Below are 18,239 nucleotides of genomic sequence, written 5' to 3' on the forward strand. Positions count from 1 at the left end.
CAGAGCAGATACAATGGCTTGAAGAAAGCTGGGAATCCAAATGCTTCCTCTGAGGGCTGAGATGATGGCACCTGGACAAGATTAGAGCTTCTCCAGACAAGGTCACAATGGGCCTAGTAGGGCTCACTAAGCATACTCCCTTAAAGCACCACAAAACCTTCCTGTGCTCAGGGCAACCAAAGAATAATTGACCCTCCCTCACAAAGGATGGTTACGAAGAAAAAGTCAGGGCCATATATAAAAAGTTCAGCCCAATACCTGACATATAATAGGTGTTTAATACGTGATCAATTTGAGGAGATTTTAAATCATTAGCAGTATTTTGTGGCTTTTATTGTGATTAGCAGCTATTAGTTGAATTACAAGCAGGGGTTTTAAATGGGACATAGAACCTAATGTGTTTTATTCCCTCATCTAATCCTCTTTTCCCTGAGGACATGGCTGGAATGCACAGTAACTCGGTCATAATGACAAGAACAATGCCAACTAGCATTTAGCACAAGCTGCATGATGTAAAAGCTATTAGTGAAACTGAGTCATTAATGTTGACTTATTGATTTTTATATTCCAAGTTGTTTCATCAAGTATTCTAGAAAGGGTAGGTCCAATATTTCTAACTCAGTCATAAAGCAGATTACTCACCACAAAGCACTTGGCAGGTTGAGAAAACCCAAGGACCTTGCCCACCAAATGGACTGTCCAACTTCATCTGACCATGCAGCTGAAAATTCTACCAATTAGTTACAGTGCACAAGCTCAGGAAGTAAATAACAAAAGCTCAGGAGTATTGGCTAGAAACCACTCACCTCTCAGTGGACACATAAGATGCTCTGAAAAGTAGTTTTGTTCCTTGACAAGAAAAGAAAACCTGGTGTTTGGAGCTTCAGGATGGATATTTTTATGCCAAGCTGGGCTAGGTCTAAGAATCACAATGAAAACTTAAACACACACACACACACACACACACGCACACACACACACACACACATACTCCAGGCAAACACTTCAAACCAAGCATAGATGTTTTTCTTTAAAGCACCACAGATTGTTTCAGTCTGATGCCAGGACAGAGAAAAGCCAAGACAGGTAGAATAAGACAGTCAGAGAGCAGTTAAAAGCTGTGACCTGAGGGGAGGTCTAGGAGCAAACCAGGTCTGAGTAAGAGATTCTGAAAAAGAAGGGTGCTCCATGTATATTTGTAGGTAGACTTCTCAGGCTGATCAAGAGATCCAGAAACAAAAGTGATCCATGGAGAGCTTCCAAAGGCTGTCCTGCAGAAGAGGAAAGGCAGGTGATGTGAAAGTCAATCTTATCAACTTGACTGAAGTGAGACATGCCTAGATTAGTAAAGCACACATCTCTGTGTGTCTGTGAGGGTCAAAGAGGATCTGATCATGCAGCTTGGATCTCCTGAATAGTTTAATCTAGTAATCTATTCAAATTTTGAATAGACTGGAATTTTGGATAGACTGAAGGAAGGAGGTGAAAATGTGGGAGGTGGAGCTTGGTTGAAGGAAGTGGGTGTGTCCTGGGAGGGAGGGATATACTATGCCCCAGTCCCTGCTAATTACTGTTCTACTTTGCTTCCTGTCCAGCATGTCCACCACACTCTCCAAGTCATGATGGACTGAGACCTCTGAAACTGTGAGAAACATCTTGCCTCCTCCTCCTCCTGGTTTGTTTGTTTTTTGTTTTTTTTGGTACCAGTAGTGGAAATTGAGCTCAGGGTGTGACCTTTGTCCCTTACCTTGTTTGCTCAAGGCTGGTGTTCTACCACTTGAGCCACAGCTCCACTTCCAGTTTTTTGTTGCTTAATTAGAGGTAGGTGTCTCATGGACTTTCCTGGCCAGGCTGGCATCTAGCTCTGATACTCAGATCTCAGCCTCCTGTATAGTTTGGATTACAGGTATGAGCCATCAGCGCCCAGCTTATATCTTTCCTTTCTCTAAGTTGGTTATGATGGGTATTTGGTCACAGTGACATAAAACACATAGAAAGCCTCTGCAGGGCCCTGATCATTGGACTCCCTTCCTTCTGGTATTCAAAATAAGACACAAAAGTCAATCACTTACCTATTAAATATACCACCAATGAATAACTGGAATTTGAAATTAAAATCATATTGGACACACAAACACACACTTCAGTTATGAATCTAGCAAACTTTTTGGAAGATCTATATGAAGAAAAGTACAAATCTCTGATGTACAAACACATAGCTAAGTGAAAGAAGAGTTTTGAAAGTACAGTCCCATACTCTATGTGGGCCTGATCTCCTTTACAATGCTAGTTAACAGAAAAATTCCCCCAAACAAAAGCAGCCTGGAAGATCAGTAGCAACAAGCAAGAAGCATACATAGGGCCTTACCGGCCCACTTCTGTGGAGAACAAGGTCCAGCAGAAAGAAGGCCGCCAGAAAACACGCACGCACGCGCGCACACACACACACACACACACACACACACACACGCTTTTTTTTTCTGTATATCTCAAATATTTCTCAGAGTATACCTACATGAAAAAAAAAAAAAAACAACTCCCAGTTTGTCTAAAACTGAAACTTAACAGGGCCTCCCAGATTTTTATTTGCTGTATCTGGCAACCCTTCTGCAAGACCATCCTTACTGCAGCCAGAACAAGAACAAGGAAATGCAACACGCTTACCTATCTGTCTGCTTGACATTTCCCAAAGCCCTTTCAACTCCTCTCCCTCTGGGTTCTACCATACATCTGAGAGGAGGGCAGGACAGATGAGCCTCCATCCTCATTAATCATGCCAGGGAAGACAAGCGCCAAGCAACAGAGTAAAGGTTACAGGAGTCAGTAGCACAGCTGAGTCTAATCATTCTTAATCACACCTATTCATTTAGGCCAGGGAGGTCCAGGCCTGGTTGCACATTGCAAATACCTGGAAAACTGCCAAAACAACACTGAGGCCTGGGCCCCACCCCTGATGATTATGACTTAGTCTGGTCTGCAGTGGGGCTGGAACATCTTTTTTAGACAGTCTACTAAGGAAACATTTTTACAATATATAAATGTAGACTATACAGGGTAATCAACCCTCAGGGACCCAATCAACCAGCTTCAGCAATTATCTACTCACAGCTAATCTCACTTCATATACCAGTGCTGTCCAGTAGTACTTTCTGCTGTGACAGAAATGGTCTCTATTTGCAGTGTCCAATATGGAAAGTGCCAGCCACAGGTGACTACTTGAGCATTGGAAATGTGGAAAAGTATCAGAGAGGAACTGACTTTTCCATTTAAAAACTTTATAGTTACTTTAAATTTAAATAGCCACAAGTAGTTAGTGGATATATGTAGTACAATACAGACCAACACCTTTACCTTCCATCCCACCTATGCATGAATGTGTGTGTGTGATCTATATATACATATATATATATATACTTGAAGAATGAATGGAGTCAGGCTCTTTCACAATAACTTCCAGAGGGATTTTGGCCCACACTTTCCAAGAACTGTTTTTGATATAACTGCTTTAGTATGTTCTTGTAACCTTGAGTCATGTCTCATGTCTACATGTGCTGCTACCTTAGGTAACTCTGGGTAACTCTGAGGTCATTCTCGGTCAAATGCCACTTTTTTCTAGTGAGTGTGTAATGAGGGACCACAGTAGGACAGTGTGGTGTCGCTGAGGGCTAGGATGCAAGCCTGTAAATAGAATGAGGCTGGATCTAGGGCTGCTGCTGGCTCTGTGAGTATGAGAGCTGGTAAATAAAGCATGAGCACCATTCTCACCCTGCCTAGCATCTTTCTTTAGCCTATTTGACTTGGAGAATCATGACAATACAATATCCTATGTATACCACATATAGCTTTGGGGAAGGTGTTGGTTTGGTTTGATTTTATGTTAGAAATCAAATCTAAGATCTTGAGTAAGCTAGGTAAGGGGTCTACTGAGCGCTTCCCCAGCCAGAATATTCCCAACCTTCATTTGGATAATCTGAAGCAAATCCCAGACATAATATTCCATTCTCATATTTCAAAGCTCCCAAAATGATTCAAATAGGAGAACACAGTTGGAAACCAATGACTAGCTGTCTTAGTCCATTTATGCTGCTATAACAAAAAGAATGAGATGTAATAACTTATTTTCTCCTAGTCCTAAAGGCTGGGCAGTCCAAGACTAAGGAAAGGACAGCAGACCCAGTTGTCTGGCAAGGTCTTCTCTCTACTCCTGAGTAGTACCATTCTGCTGTTTCTTTGCACATGGGGAAAGGCAAGCAACCTCATACTGTATGCTGCCTCTTTGAAAAGGGTCTCAGTCCCTACCCTAGGGAGGAACAACTTCCATGGCCTCATCCTTGGTACTGTCATATTGGTAATACCAAAATTTTAGAGAAGACATTCAAACCATAGCACTGTCAATCAAATGTTCAATACTACAACACTCAATTTATTTAGAGGACATTGTTTGAGCAACCTCTCAACCTTGATAACAAAATTCTCAACTCTGACTCATTCAAACGACCTGGGCAGCTTAGCTATATCCAGGCTCTGCCCCTAGAGATTCTGATTTGTAGAGTTTGGGATATGACTTTTTCCCGCCTTCCTCTTCATCATTTTTGCACATGCCAGAATTTTGAACTAGTGCCCTAAAGTCTTAGTGTGAAAAGCACGGTCCACAGCTCAGCAGAATTAGCATCGCCTGGTTAGACAGAATCTCAGAGCCCACTCTCGACTTTCTGATTTAGAATTTCCATCTTAACAATATCTCCTAAGTGCCATATGTGTGTGTGTGTGTGTGTGTGTGTGCCCTGTATATATATACAGTTTGAGAAATACTGCTCAAAAATGGTGTCTCAGATCAGCTAGGAGCTTGTTAGCAACACACACTTGGCCTTTCCCTAGACCTCCAAAATCACAAATTCTGAGGCGGGACCCACAGATTGTAGGTGATGTTGATGCATTCTTAAGTCTGAGCCTAAAACATAGTTCCGTATACACAAGCAGCAATCAATGATTACAAAAACAAGCGCCTTCCTTCAAAAGAAACGCTGATGTCATCCTCTAGCTCCCACACAAACAATTATACCTAAAATAAAATATCTCTTTATAAGCCATAAGGGTGGCAGGGAAGAATTAAAAATGAAAAGAAAGCAACCTGGGGTCTTTGGCAGACACAAATCCTTAGAAGAATACAGGCCAATAATTGATGTTCATATAAAGGTCCAAAACATTAAATACTTAAGTAATGTTCAGTACATTTTCCTTTAAAAGGCAAGTTTACATTTTAGAAATATTTCTATTACAACATTTTACATTTCCTTCAAGTGGAAAATAATTGCCCAGAACAACCTATTGTGTCGAGTATTTATTCCTAAAAATGTGGGAGGGATAAAAAAGAACATGAAGAAAGGTTATACCATGGTGGTATGGTAGGGCCTAAGATGGTCCTCCAGAGAAGCTATTCTTAGGCATGCTGAGGTCTTGAATTCTGAGAACTGGAGAAAATCTAATGTCTTTATTCCCTTAAAGTATGTCACTACACTATACTGAAAATTTTGTACACAGTGTCAGAAAGTTTGGGCTCCTGAACCAACTGTTCTCACATAGAAGACCCTGCTCTGAGGTGGGAAACAGGTACAGAGAATAGAAGAAGCCCTTCAGTGGGACAACCATTCAGACAGGCCAAAATTCTGGTTTTCTGTTTGTCTAAACAGGTACATCACAGCTGCAGATCCTTCCTCTACACATTGTGGCTCTGGGAAGAGCAGTTGTATTGCTGCCATTGAAGGTCCTCAGGAAATGACACCTCAAAACATGGGCCTTCCACTTGGAAAAAATTATTCTAAGTGAAGTGAGCCAGACCCAAAGAAACATGGACTCTATGATTTCCCTCATAGGGAATAATTAGTACAGGTTTAGGCTAGTCATAGCAGAAGATCACAAGAGTCCAATAGCTATGCCCTTATGAACACATAAAATGATGCTAAGTGAGATGAACTCCATGTTATGGAAACAAGTGTTATATCATTGTTGTAATTATTCTCAATATGCCATGTGAAACTGTAGCACTTTTTTTGTTTCTCTTATATTCTCTTCCTGTGGTTGTGCCCCCGCTATCACAGTATCTCACCTGAGTACCCTGTATACTGTATATACGTGTATTGGAACTAGGGGAAGGAAAGGGAATATCAAAATCAAGAGACAAAGGATAAAAGGACAAATGATTCCAAAAGCAATACTTACAAAACCATTTGGTGTAAACCAACTGTACAACTCATCAGGGGGAGAGGAAAAGGGAGAGGAGGGAGGCAGGGGAAAAATGAGGGAGGAGGAACAAGTTAAATAAGAAATGCACTCACTGCCTTACGTATGAAACTGCAACCCCTCTGTACATCACTTTGACAATAAATAAGTAATTATTAAAAAATGTATAGCCTTCTACTCAGGACCCAACAAACAAGTAGGGGAGTTTTTTCTGAGCTCTCCAAATCTGATGAAAGACAAGTCCTCTAAATGCAACGCAATTGCCATGGCTTCCTCCCCAGGGACCCCATCAACCAGGAAAGATTAAGCTGGAGTCGCTCACCGTAGAAGACTAGAACACAACAGCAGGCCCAGATAGACTGTCATAAGCTATCATCTTTTCTTCCCAGAGCCCACAAATCATTGTATGTGCCCCAAGTTCATGTGATGCCTGTGCACATAATAAACATACAAATTTTACCTCCTGTTGACCTGCCTTATTTCATAAACTCTATTAAGAAACGCACAAAGGAATGAAAAGAACTCTGATCCTTCCCCAACACCATTCTTTGAGTGAGGAAACTGAACCCTGGAAAAGAGAGGAGCTAGATGAGCCAGTGACAGGGTCAAACCTTAGCTTAACAGCCTTCAGATGCCCCATCTACTGCCCAGTAGGAGGCAGTGCTGCCTTCCAGATCTGTACTCCATCCACGAACACTGTCCTTTCTACAAAGCTAAGCCTGGCTCATCATAGCCCAACTTTCTAAACATCTAGCTGAAGCGACTATTTTGACCATTTGCTCTTCTCCACCAAGAAATAACTGATCCCTAAATCTCTACTCCCAAGCCTTATTCAGAAATTGCTAGCCAGAAATGGGAGCAAGTGAGCACCTAAGTCCATGGTACTATATTGCACACACTCGGGCTGGGAATATGGCCTAGTGGCAAGAGTGCTTGCTTCCTATACATGAAGCCCTAGGTTCGATTCCTCAGCACCATATAAACAGAAAAAGCCAGAGTGGCGCTGTGGCTCAAGTGACAGAGTGCTAGCCTTAAGCAAAAAGAAGCCAGGGACAGTGTTCAGGCCCTGACTCCAAGCCCCAGGACTGGCAAAAAAAAAAAAAGAAAGAAATCTGTTCACTCACTATATTGCACACACTCTATTGAAATGCCCATTCCTACTAAAGCCAGAACTCATGAGCAGTAGGGACTGACTGAGCCTGCATTGTTAGCTCATCTTGGGAGCACCTACTAAACAAGGAAGGGAAGGAAGAGAGAGTAAATATGTACCACTCCAGCCTTCAGAGAGGCTCCTATCAGAATTCACTATAATGAAATTGTTACTGTCATTCTGTAGGAAGCATCAAGGGCCACATGTTATAGGTAACACAGTAGGTAGCCCTGAGATCTTCTATTTTCTCAAAGACTCAAATTCTTCCACATTAAGTAGCCTGGACCTGAGACAGTAAGACTGGGGCTGAATGAGATGTCAGGAAATGGAAAACCACATCCTGCATATCCAATGTCCACAAGCTCCAAACACATAGAAACAGAACACAATGCATGCCCGCTGCCTTTTCTCGTAGTCCACATGCTTTTCCTCCAGCAGGGGGCTCCAGTAAGCAAGTAGGTGGAGTTCACAGGTAGAAGGAAGTACAACAGAGAATCAGAGTTCAAGACAGATCTTGGCCAGAATGCCACTCATGGGGCAAAGGAATCCTGGAGTTTTCCATGTGAACATAGCCCCTACCAAGCTTTGTTCCTCATATGGCACAACTGATTGTGGACACACGTGTGCACACCTCTATGCACATGCACACTCATACACATGCATATGTTTGGTGCCTTGGGGAAGAACACAGCTCATCTTTGACAATGTGCTGAGTCATAACAGTCCCCCAAATCTCTGAGCACTGCAATGCTGTTCCTGTCATCTGTACATTGAACTGGCAGAGGATTTCCCAGCACCACAGCCCTTGGGTATAGATCACAGAAGTTGGGGGCCCAGAGTTTAGCTTTCAGAAGCATCAGCAAGAAAAGACTCCTACCTGTCAGACTGATGTCTTCAGTGTCACAGGACCACACATGCTGCTGACAGTCTGAGTGGAGACGCTAACACAGAGATATATAGCCAACCTACCCAGAAAAGTGTCATGAGAGCCTCATACAGCATTCCTGAGTTAACTATTTTATGGACACAAGTCTAATGCGCATGGATATTCATGACCACGTGTGTTTTCTTTCTTTTTCTTTCTAAATCGTAGTGTACATACTAGTGTAACTTTCTGTATTTTGAACGCTGACTTCGTTATTAGATTAAAAATAAGCAATCAATTATAGTGATTCATTATTCTACTATAGAGTAATATGAAATGTCCCTGCACTATAGATATTTAACTAATTTCTAATATGTTCAGGTTTCATTTGCTTTTCATTCCTTGGACAGGTTCTACAGTGAAGTAAACCTGAAAGCAGAATGTCTGGAAAAAGGCTAACTCCTATTTCATTCTTACTAACAGTTCGATTGGTATTTTTAAAATTATGTTATTGTTGTTTTAGAGGTGATATACAGCAGGATTACCTTTACATACATCAGTTAATAGGTAGATTTCCTTCCTTTGGCACAGTATCATCTGTTCCCTTATCAAATGGTATGTTTTAAGTACCTACAATGTGCAAGAAAGAGGTCAGAACAAAAGAGCTTTTATTGTAGTGACACTGAAAATAAGCTGCTCTTAGAGATCTGACCCCTAGTCCCAAAAAAGGTCACTTAAAGAGCAGGTTACAGGCATTTCTACTCATTTTCATGCATATGCATGTATCAACTGTGCACCCTAACATATGGGTTATAAAACATTCCTTTGGAACAGCTACATGTGGCATATTTACCACCAGTCTATTAGACATCATAAGTTCTTTTCACTGTCTTTAGCACACTCAGTGTGCTATAAATTATGTGCATAAAATTCAGCATGCACTTTTTTTAGAATCATCTGCCAGTGATTGGGTGCCAGGGTTTGCTGTCGCACTTGGAACCAAATTCGTTATTAGACTCAAACCCACCACCTCCTCTCATGTCAGCACCAGCCCAAAGGTACACGAACATCAGGAAATAGTTCAGCCAGCTGTGTTTCCCAGACAGAAAGCTAGTGAAAAGGAAACAGGGTTCCCTATTTCGAGTTCTGGTTTCCTGAAAAGCCACATCTTCATCACTCTCCCTCCCCAGCCCCTTTCTCTGTCCCTTGCCTTTCATCAGAAGTGAAAGTGTAACACCAAGGCAGCACATGATGAGCCTTAGCATCAAAGATCTCTGCTCCTCACTGGTTCCCAGAAAAACACTTGTCTGGGACATGGGTTAAGGAGCAGCCAAGCAGAGGTCATTGATCTCTGTCTCCAGAGCCCAGCAGCTTTGGCACAGGGAGGGGCCAAAGCTTCCCAGATGTTCCACTGAAGGGCTGGACTGTGGCCAGGGAGCCCTGCAGTTCCACAAAGGGAGCCTGTTTCCAAGTATGCAGTGAGCCAAATCCAAAGCTCTGAAGAGCTGTCTCAAAGGGGGCAGGGCCTTCATAGACACTTCCGTGGTGACCATCTTCCACTGGCTCCAACTCCTTCAATTCTATGGCTGTCTCTCCCCCAACACTCATATGCACACACATTCCCCCCCTCCCCTCCAGCTATCAACTCTGGTTTCTATAGCAACAAAGCAAAAGCCAGAAGGTTTGAAAAAGCAGCAATCTTGACAGCAACCATACTGAAGGGCAAAGAAAATAGCCTGGGAAATTCTGGTCTCAAACTAGAACTCTTTTCTCAGCAAAGTGCCCAGCCCATCAAGGCGCCCCAGCTGCAAGTCTTCTACAAAAATCCAAACATTCTTCTCCCAAGGGTGCAATTCCCTTCTCTCTGGAAAGAAAGGTCAGAGATATCCTGACCAACACACTACATAAGTTTGCAAATTAGCTGAACAGGGAGCAAGCCCTACAGCATTTGCAATGACTACTCAGCAATGATAACAACTGCCTCTTCTAGCACCACTGATTCCATCACTCACTGAACAAAACTTCACCGAGCAACTACTACGTGCCAAGCTTTATTCAAGGTTGCTTGGGAAACAACAGTAACTAGGTCATATAAAATTCTTTCAATGTACATTACGTAAAAAATGAACTATGTAACTTGAGGGTAGGGACAGGAGGGGAGAAATATGGAAGAACAAAGGAAGGAGTGACATTGATCAAGAAGCATTGGACAGGGCTGGGGATATAGCCTAGTGGCAAGAGTGCCTGCCTCGGATACACGAGGCCCTAGGTTCGATTCCCCAGCACCACATATACAGAAAACGGCCAGAAGCGGCGCTGTGGCTCAAGTGGCAGAGTGCTAGCCTTGAGCGGGAAGAAGCCAGGGACAGTGCTCAGGCCCTGAGTCCAAGGCCCAGGACTGGCCAAAAAAAAAAAAAAAAAAAGAAGAAGCATTGGACACATAACCTGACTTTTGGAACTGTAGCCACTAGCCACTGTGTACATCATCATCATCATCATCATCATCAATAAAACTTTTGTCCTGCACAGCTTATGCCCTATAGAGACCACAGAAAGCAAGAAAACAAGTAAACCATTTCATAAAGCACTAAACACAGAATCCTATGATCCATCAATTCCACTCCCAGGCAGTTATCCAAAAGATTACAAACCAAGATGTACAGCAAAGCCACCAGCACAGCCATGTTCACTGTAGCACTATTCACCACAGCCAAAGTATGGAATCAGTCCAGATGCCCCTCAGTGAATGGATCAAGAAAATGTGATGTATATACAGATACACAATGGAATGTTACTCATGTATTAGAAAGAATGATATTGTATAATTTGCAAAGAAATGGAATGACATGGAAAAAATTATGCTCAGTGAAATAAGTCAAGCTCAGAGAGGCCAAAGTTTCATGATTTTTCTCATGTATGGAAGCTTAGAGTTGGTTTACAAATATATAGGTAAATACATTGGGTGATATGCAAGTGTGCATACATGTATTAATTGAAATAAGGGAGATTTAAGAACGGCAAAATCATAGTTCAACAAAACAAACACCAGGAAATGGATACTTGAAGGGGGTGGAGTGAGGTCAAGGGGAAGGAGGTAGAGAATGAAGAGAAGGGGAGAAGAATGCAGTCAAAATCCAATGTATATCCTACAACATTTGAGAAAAGTGAGGGAAGGAGTGGGTTGGGAGTGATGGGTGAGAATGTTGAAAGGGGTGACAGTAGTCAAGACCTATTGCATTCACTAACTGCTTTGTTGGATGGTAACTCCTTTGTACAACTACTTAAAGATAATAATAATATTTTTAAAATATTAAAGCAGCTCCAATAACAAAAAATAGTTCCAGAGAATGCTTTATGTATAAAAATGGAGGCAGTATGATGGTGTCTGAAGAAAAGAAGACTTCCTTTATTACATGTGTGTCTGGTGCTTTATTTTCAGAACAACTTTTTATGTAAAATCAACTAATTTTGCCATCACGCACTACTGAGTTGGTAGAGTAGGAATGCATCAGTATGCTCATTCACACAACTAGAAATATATGAAATGACTTGCTCTAGACCCACCAAGTTTCATTCTTTGGAAGTCCATGTATGAGATGATCATAAACAGAATGAAAAGATCAGCCACATGCAGGGGGAGGCTGTATACAACTCACAAGCTGCCTCTTCAGCAATACGAAATAGATAGGTAAAAATGAAGACAGGGAGTGAAGAAGTCAAAATCCTGTAAGCAGCTTGGAATTGTGGTTCATGCTGGTAATCCTAGCTACTCTGGAGGCTGAGATTAGAAGCCAGCTCAAGCACACAAATCTGAGACATTCTTATGTCTACCGAAGAAGAAAAAAAAGAAAGCCAGAAGTGTAAGTGTGGCTCAGGTAGTAGAATGCAAGCCTAGAGTGAAAAACCCAAGCAAAAGTGCGAGGCCTTGAGTTCAAGCTCCAGTAATGACACAAAAACTAAAACAAAACAAAAAATAAACTGTAGGCATTTCAAATGATTCTCAATATCATTAATAGCAAGAAATACAAATTAAAACTATAAGAGTATATCACTCCCCATATTGGCGGAAATTTATAAAATATTAATAATACCAAGTATTCACAAAGATAAAGCAAATGGATATTGCAAACAAACCTAGCACGAGTATCAATTAGTACAATCACTTGGGAAAACAATCTATCACATTAACTATTGAACCATCAGTTCAGCACTTACAAAAATAACCTGAAGCAACAACAGGCAAATGCACCTCAAAGATGGCATCATCCTTAATAGTATAAACTTGAAGATACCCCAGATGTCCATGAAAAGAATGCATAAATAAATTTTGACATATTAACATAATGGAATAATATACAGAAAGAAGAATGAATGCATTGCAGCCACACACATGCACCAACGTGGGTGAACCTGGAAAGAACAAGGTTAGCTGAACATGTACTATTTAAGTAATGTTCAAAAATAGGTTAAACTAAGCAATATGTTATTTATGGTGAAGATAGGTATAGATAAGAAAGTCATAAGATTATACAAGACAATGAGTAACACAAAATTCAGGGGAATAACTGCCTTTGGGAAGAAAGAATGAAGCTAAGATCAACAGAGAGGAGGAGGTACGAAGACCATAAAATGTTTGGGGATTTCTGTTTTCTTTTTCTTCAACTAGATCTTAAGTTCTTATGACTTATGATATATACTATAATTTCAGAACCAAAATAATGGGAGAGGATATAAAGCTGATTCAAGTTAAGGACAAATTGATTCAAAAGAAACAAATCACAGTGTGCATTTTTCCCTTAAGTCAAACAAAGAAATCATCATTTGTTTTCTAAGGCAAACGGGCCTCATGAAGGCCCCAAGCAGTCTAAGAAGGGAATGTGAAATCTAAATGGCTCTGGTTTGATTTACACTTTGAAAGATTAAAAACAACAATAAAATAGTCCCTCTCCAGGAAAAGGCTAAGGTGTTTCTGGCGAGTCTGGCCATGGAGCTGCTACAAGGGCCATAATTACAGGCAGGGAGAGGTCAAGCAGCTGAAGAGACATCTGTAATTAAGCAGGTGAAGTCAGCTCTCCAAGCTCCAGCCACTCTGCCAACAGCCCTGGTGACCCCAACCCCACCTATTACAGGCAAGTCTTGACTTTCAGCCAGTTAGCTTTCAAACCACACACAGTCCAGACATGGTCAACTCAGCCATCAGCTGGCAACAACATTTCAAAACAGAGCTTCCTGCCCTTGCCAAAAATCATTGCTTCCTCCATGGCTTTGCCATTTTATCTGGACTACAGTCATTCCTTAATTCATTTAATACATATTCCCTAAGGACTGCTGTATCCTAGCACTTGCCTGAGGCCATGCACCTTACAGCAGAGATTCAAACAGTCTTTGCTTGGATAGAGCTTAGCCCAAAGGAAACACATGCGTAACCACATGCCCTTCGCTCAAGCCTGTCAGCCCAGCTACTCAAGAGGCTGAGATCTAAGATTTGTGGTTTGAAGCCAGTCTGTGCAGGAAAGTCCATGAGAGTCTTCTCTCCAATTAAATACCAAAAAGCTGGAAGTGGAGAGTGGAGCTGCGTGTCAAGTGGTAGAGTGATAGCTGTGAACAAAAAGCTAAGGGACAGCACTCAGGACGTGAGTTCAAGTCCCAGGACCAGCAGGGGGGAAAAATGTTCTTAAAGTGTATGCACAATTGTTTGAATATCTCATTGCCTCCCACCATTCTTCTTTTTTAAAAATTCAAAATGATAGGTAAGAAAATCTGTAAGTGTTAGAAGAGGTCAAGTCTGCTTCTGAAAATAGAGGCCACCAGAGGAAACCTGCCAACCAGGTGTCTCCGCTGGCCCCTCCCCCACCTGCACAGGTTGAGATGCTTCCTGAATGAGAGCATCATGTGAAGAGAAAAAAAAATACATCTCTTAGAAGCACAAGACGCTGGAGATATTACCAAAGTTGGTGTCTAAACAATGAGACATAATGAGCGAATTTTATAATACATTTTAGTGCTTTGGTAATGAAATCTCCTATCATAACGTTTAACTCAATTATTCAACTTCCATTCTGCTGGCTTTCAGATGTATTTTTAGAACATATCATGTGCAAACTTAAGGAGCTGCCTGCCAACAACGCTGGCTGTGTGTTCTTCCTGCACAAAGAGGCTCAAGGAAGACTTAGGAGCCCCATGCTTTTTTGAGGAGGGATGGGTCAGCTTTTCGATGTTCATGAAGAGCTTAAGCTTGTATCCATGTGAACATGTGGGAACACCATCTCCAACGCTGGACAGAGGGCAGGCCCCACTGGAGTGAGGCGCTTTCCACCCCAAATCCCCCCTCTTCTCAGGTCAAGAGACTAATTAAACCCTTCTCACAGAAACCTTTGTCTCTTTCCACTCATGTGTTTTCCATGCAGGAGGAGTTCACTAAATTTGAAGAGAAAATCTTTGCCTATTTCACCTAAATTCTCAGGAAGTACAGCTATTCTATAAACAGATGCTGAGATCCAGCTTCTCCCCCTTTCCTATGATTTTATCTACTCTTTTTCTTTTTTCTTTCTTTTTTTTTTTCTTTCTTGCCTGCTTGCTTGCTTTCTGGTTTGGAAAGTATGCCTTGTGGCCCACGCCTTACAATCCTAGCTACTCTGGAGGCTGTAATCTGAGGGTCATGGTTCAAAGCCAGCCTGGGTAGGAAAGTCTGTAAGACTATTATCTTCAATTAGCCAGTAAACAAACAAACAAACAAAAAAAGCTAGAGGTGACCCATGTGATAGAATGCTAGCCTTTAGTGAAAAAGCTAAAGAACAGCACCTAAGCCCTGAGCTCAAGTCCCAGTACCAGCAGAGAAAAAAAAAATGGAAGTAAGCCTTGTAATATTTGCTTTTGAGGCAGGGTCTTACTATTGTAACCCAGGATACCTTCCTACTCTCCCATGTGTTGGTATGCTGGTAGTACAACATATCCCAGCTGGATTCTTTTTAATAAATAAAAGTAACTAGTTATCTTAAATGACAGGATCTTACTGAAGATCATTGAAAGAATGGGAACTTTTGGTCACTAAATTAAAATAAAAACATAAATAACTGTAGTTATCCAATTCAGCTTTCCAGCTAATACATGAACACTTTCCACAACACTTAAGATGACTCTTCAGCCCCAAGTCGACTGTCTCCAGAGAGCAAGAGTATTCTGCTGCCTTTTCTAACCTGGAGTACTTAACAGCAGATGAGGTCTGCTTATCTAAGGCTCTTCTCATACACTGAACTAAGCTTCAATTGGCTTCCCTGGTCCTAGCCCTTCCCCTGAGGAGCCACAGTGTATGGTCTCCCCCTCCTTCCATTGGCTATACTTTAAGTTCTTATACATACACACTAGGTCTCCCCCACTATTAAGGCTCCTGCTTTTTGGCCAAGAATCGTTGGGTCTACTTCTCCAATAATAAGTATAAGAGATGAGAAGACCAGCTCACTGACTCACATCCAAACTCAGAAAGTTATCAAGCAGAGAATCCCAAACCCTGAGCACTATCATATAAACCAATCCAAATGAGGGACAGAAATGCCCAGGAATTTTTTTCAGCTTCAGTAGGCTTGTTGGTAGCAGGGCCAGGAATAGAATCCAAGCTTCTAGTCTCAATAAGTGGGTTGCTTGTATTATTCCTCACCACAAGGCTACTTAACGCTGAAATCTGTCTTAAGTGCTCACAGGCCTCATGCCCAGCAATAGAAAGGCGCTGACACTATCAGAACCCCATGGATGGACTCCATCCATGCCTCTGTGCTGAGCTGCTTCTTGCTCAATTTGGTGGTTGATCTTCATGTCTAGCTCCCCACAGAGTCAAACACAGAAGTAATCCTTGTTCCCCAAATGGTTTTGTGTGGTCAGATACTAGAATGGAGCTCCAGATTCAGACCTGCCACATGATAAGGTCAGCAGGGATATTCAGAGAACGAGGCTGGCTCTCAGATATGGGTCATCTCTCAGTTCTGGGCTCTGAAGCCCTTGAGTAAGTGTAGCTTATAGGACAGACAGGGCCCAGCTTGGATTCTACTTACAACATGTGCAATATAAACATATGGCTACATGGTTATAAAGACAGGAGGAGATGAGTGGTAAAATACAGTGTTGTGAACAAGAAGGTGAAGCTGGAGTGGGCCAGCATGGGAAGGCTCACAGGAGGAGGCAAACTTGAAATAATATTTTAAATGGACAGAAAAGTAGCTGAATGAACAGGAAGGGGATAGAGTGTTATAATGGAGGACTTGGCGTATGAGGAGGTACTGAGGTAGCCTCAAAAAGTTCCTCATAAGCACATGGCAGAGAAAGCTTAAACACTCAGGCCCACACCCGCCCATGAAACTGATTGTACAGTAGAATATGAAACAACTGATTATACAAAGCAAAGTCAGCCAAACACCTTATTTATCCCAATAGTTTCCTTTGAAAGTGACACTTTTTTCCTGTTACTTTCATTTAGTCACACATTCATTTATCCAACAAGTAAAAATTACACCCCTACCGTGTACCCAACCCCTAATCCAGAACTCTCTCTGCCTTTCCCCTTCCATAAAAAGCAGGTGCAACCTGCCTATCAGAGGAGGGTCATGTAGAGGTAAGTTCTAGCAAAGTCCCTTAGTGAGCTTCTTTAATTAAAGCCCCAGGAACCAGGAGAAAATTAGCACAGTGGGATCAAATTCAAGCACCACTCAATACTTTGGGGGTATTTATAGAAAAACAAACACAAAAACAAAAAGAATCCAATATCCTGACTAGTGGCTTCTAGAAGGGTTGTTTAGTGCTCTGTTTTTCTGGTATAAATTGGTTCCTGTTCATATTTCTGAAAAATACTGAGGCTGTCCCTTTTGACCTTGTGCAGACTACTCACACCAGGCTGGAAACCAAGGCCTGGGCATTGCTGAACTTTTCTACCTCAGTCACAGAGAGTCTTCTTAACCTCCTTCTCAAGGAGAAAGACCAGGCAGGGAGAAGATTCTGAACATGAAGGGTTCAATGTTATTGACTAAATGGGAGTTGGGGAAGAAAGAAATTGTTCAAATCTCCTTTTAATTTTCTTTTACTTTATTTTTTGGGGGGTGGTTGGGGGTTGAAAGGTGATGATACTGGAATTTGAACTCAGGCCTAGATACTTTCCCTGAGCTTCTCACTCAAGGATGGTGTTATACCACTTGAGTCATACACCTCTACTTCACAGTTTGCTAGTTAATTGGAGATAAGAGTCTCACAGATTTTTCTGCCCAGGATGGCTTCAAACAGCAATCCTCAGATCTAAGCCTCCTGAGTAACTCAGATTACAGGTGTGAGCCACCAGCATCCAACTCCCTCTTAATGTTCAATCAAATAGAAACCAATGCTTGTTCAGCATTGGTTCAGCCTGCCTATCAGGCCTACCATCTCATGCTACTCAAGAGTAGAGACTAGCAACTGAGGTATCTCCTGGGAGCTAGTAGTAAGGTATAACTTCAGACCCCATCCATGCCTACTAAGTCAGAATCTGTACTTTCACAGGATCCTAGATTGGTAGTATTACCACAGTATTCAACTCGTGAAGCCTCATCTGCCGCACCCTTACCCCATATGTAAAATGAGGATGATAAAACTAGTGTGGCGGATCCATGTAAGTGTAAAACTTCACCTCTGTATGAAAATCTGCCTTAAAATTTTTTATCTCCCATTTTCCCCTTCAAGGTGCCTGGATATGTACAAACACTTATTGGTTAGACCCATCACTACAGAAACAACATAGTGAGCACATACAATGCAGGAGTCCAGCTGGCAGGCCGCATGTCTCCCCATGTCAGCAGTACAGAGTATTCTGTGATAAGCAAAGTCTATTAAATGCCTCCCAGTGCATCTTAGAAGGGTCTGTTAAGCAGTAAGTATATGGATAACATAATTCCTGGAGCTCCCAGACCCTAGACCCATTCGTCTGTGGATTCAATGGGTCACTTCTCTCTCACAAAGTTTTCTGTAGTG

General features: G+C 41.8%; 1 protein-coding gene and 1 long non-coding RNA gene across 2 annotated transcripts in view; one reads left to right on the forward strand and one right to left on the reverse strand.

The window, feature by feature from the left end:
* Positions 1–18,239, reverse strand: part of Prkce (protein kinase C epsilon) — a 506,658-nt gene that overhangs the window by 289,729 nt on the left and 198,690 nt on the right. The gene's annotated exons all lie outside the window — the stretch shown is intronic.
* Positions 3,905–17,348, forward strand: LOC125356483. The gene is made up of 3 exons (XR_007211902.1): positions 3,905–3,918; positions 11,940–11,943; positions 15,054–17,348. It is a non-coding gene; the product is annotated as an uncharacterized LOC125356483 (long non-coding RNA).

This window comes from Perognathus longimembris, chromosome 8 (assembly GCF_023159225.1).
Source record: "Perognathus longimembris pacificus isolate PPM17 chromosome 8, ASM2315922v1, whole genome shotgun sequence".
Lineage (NCBI taxonomy): Eukaryota > Metazoa > Chordata > Mammalia > Rodentia > Heteromyidae > Perognathus > Perognathus longimembris.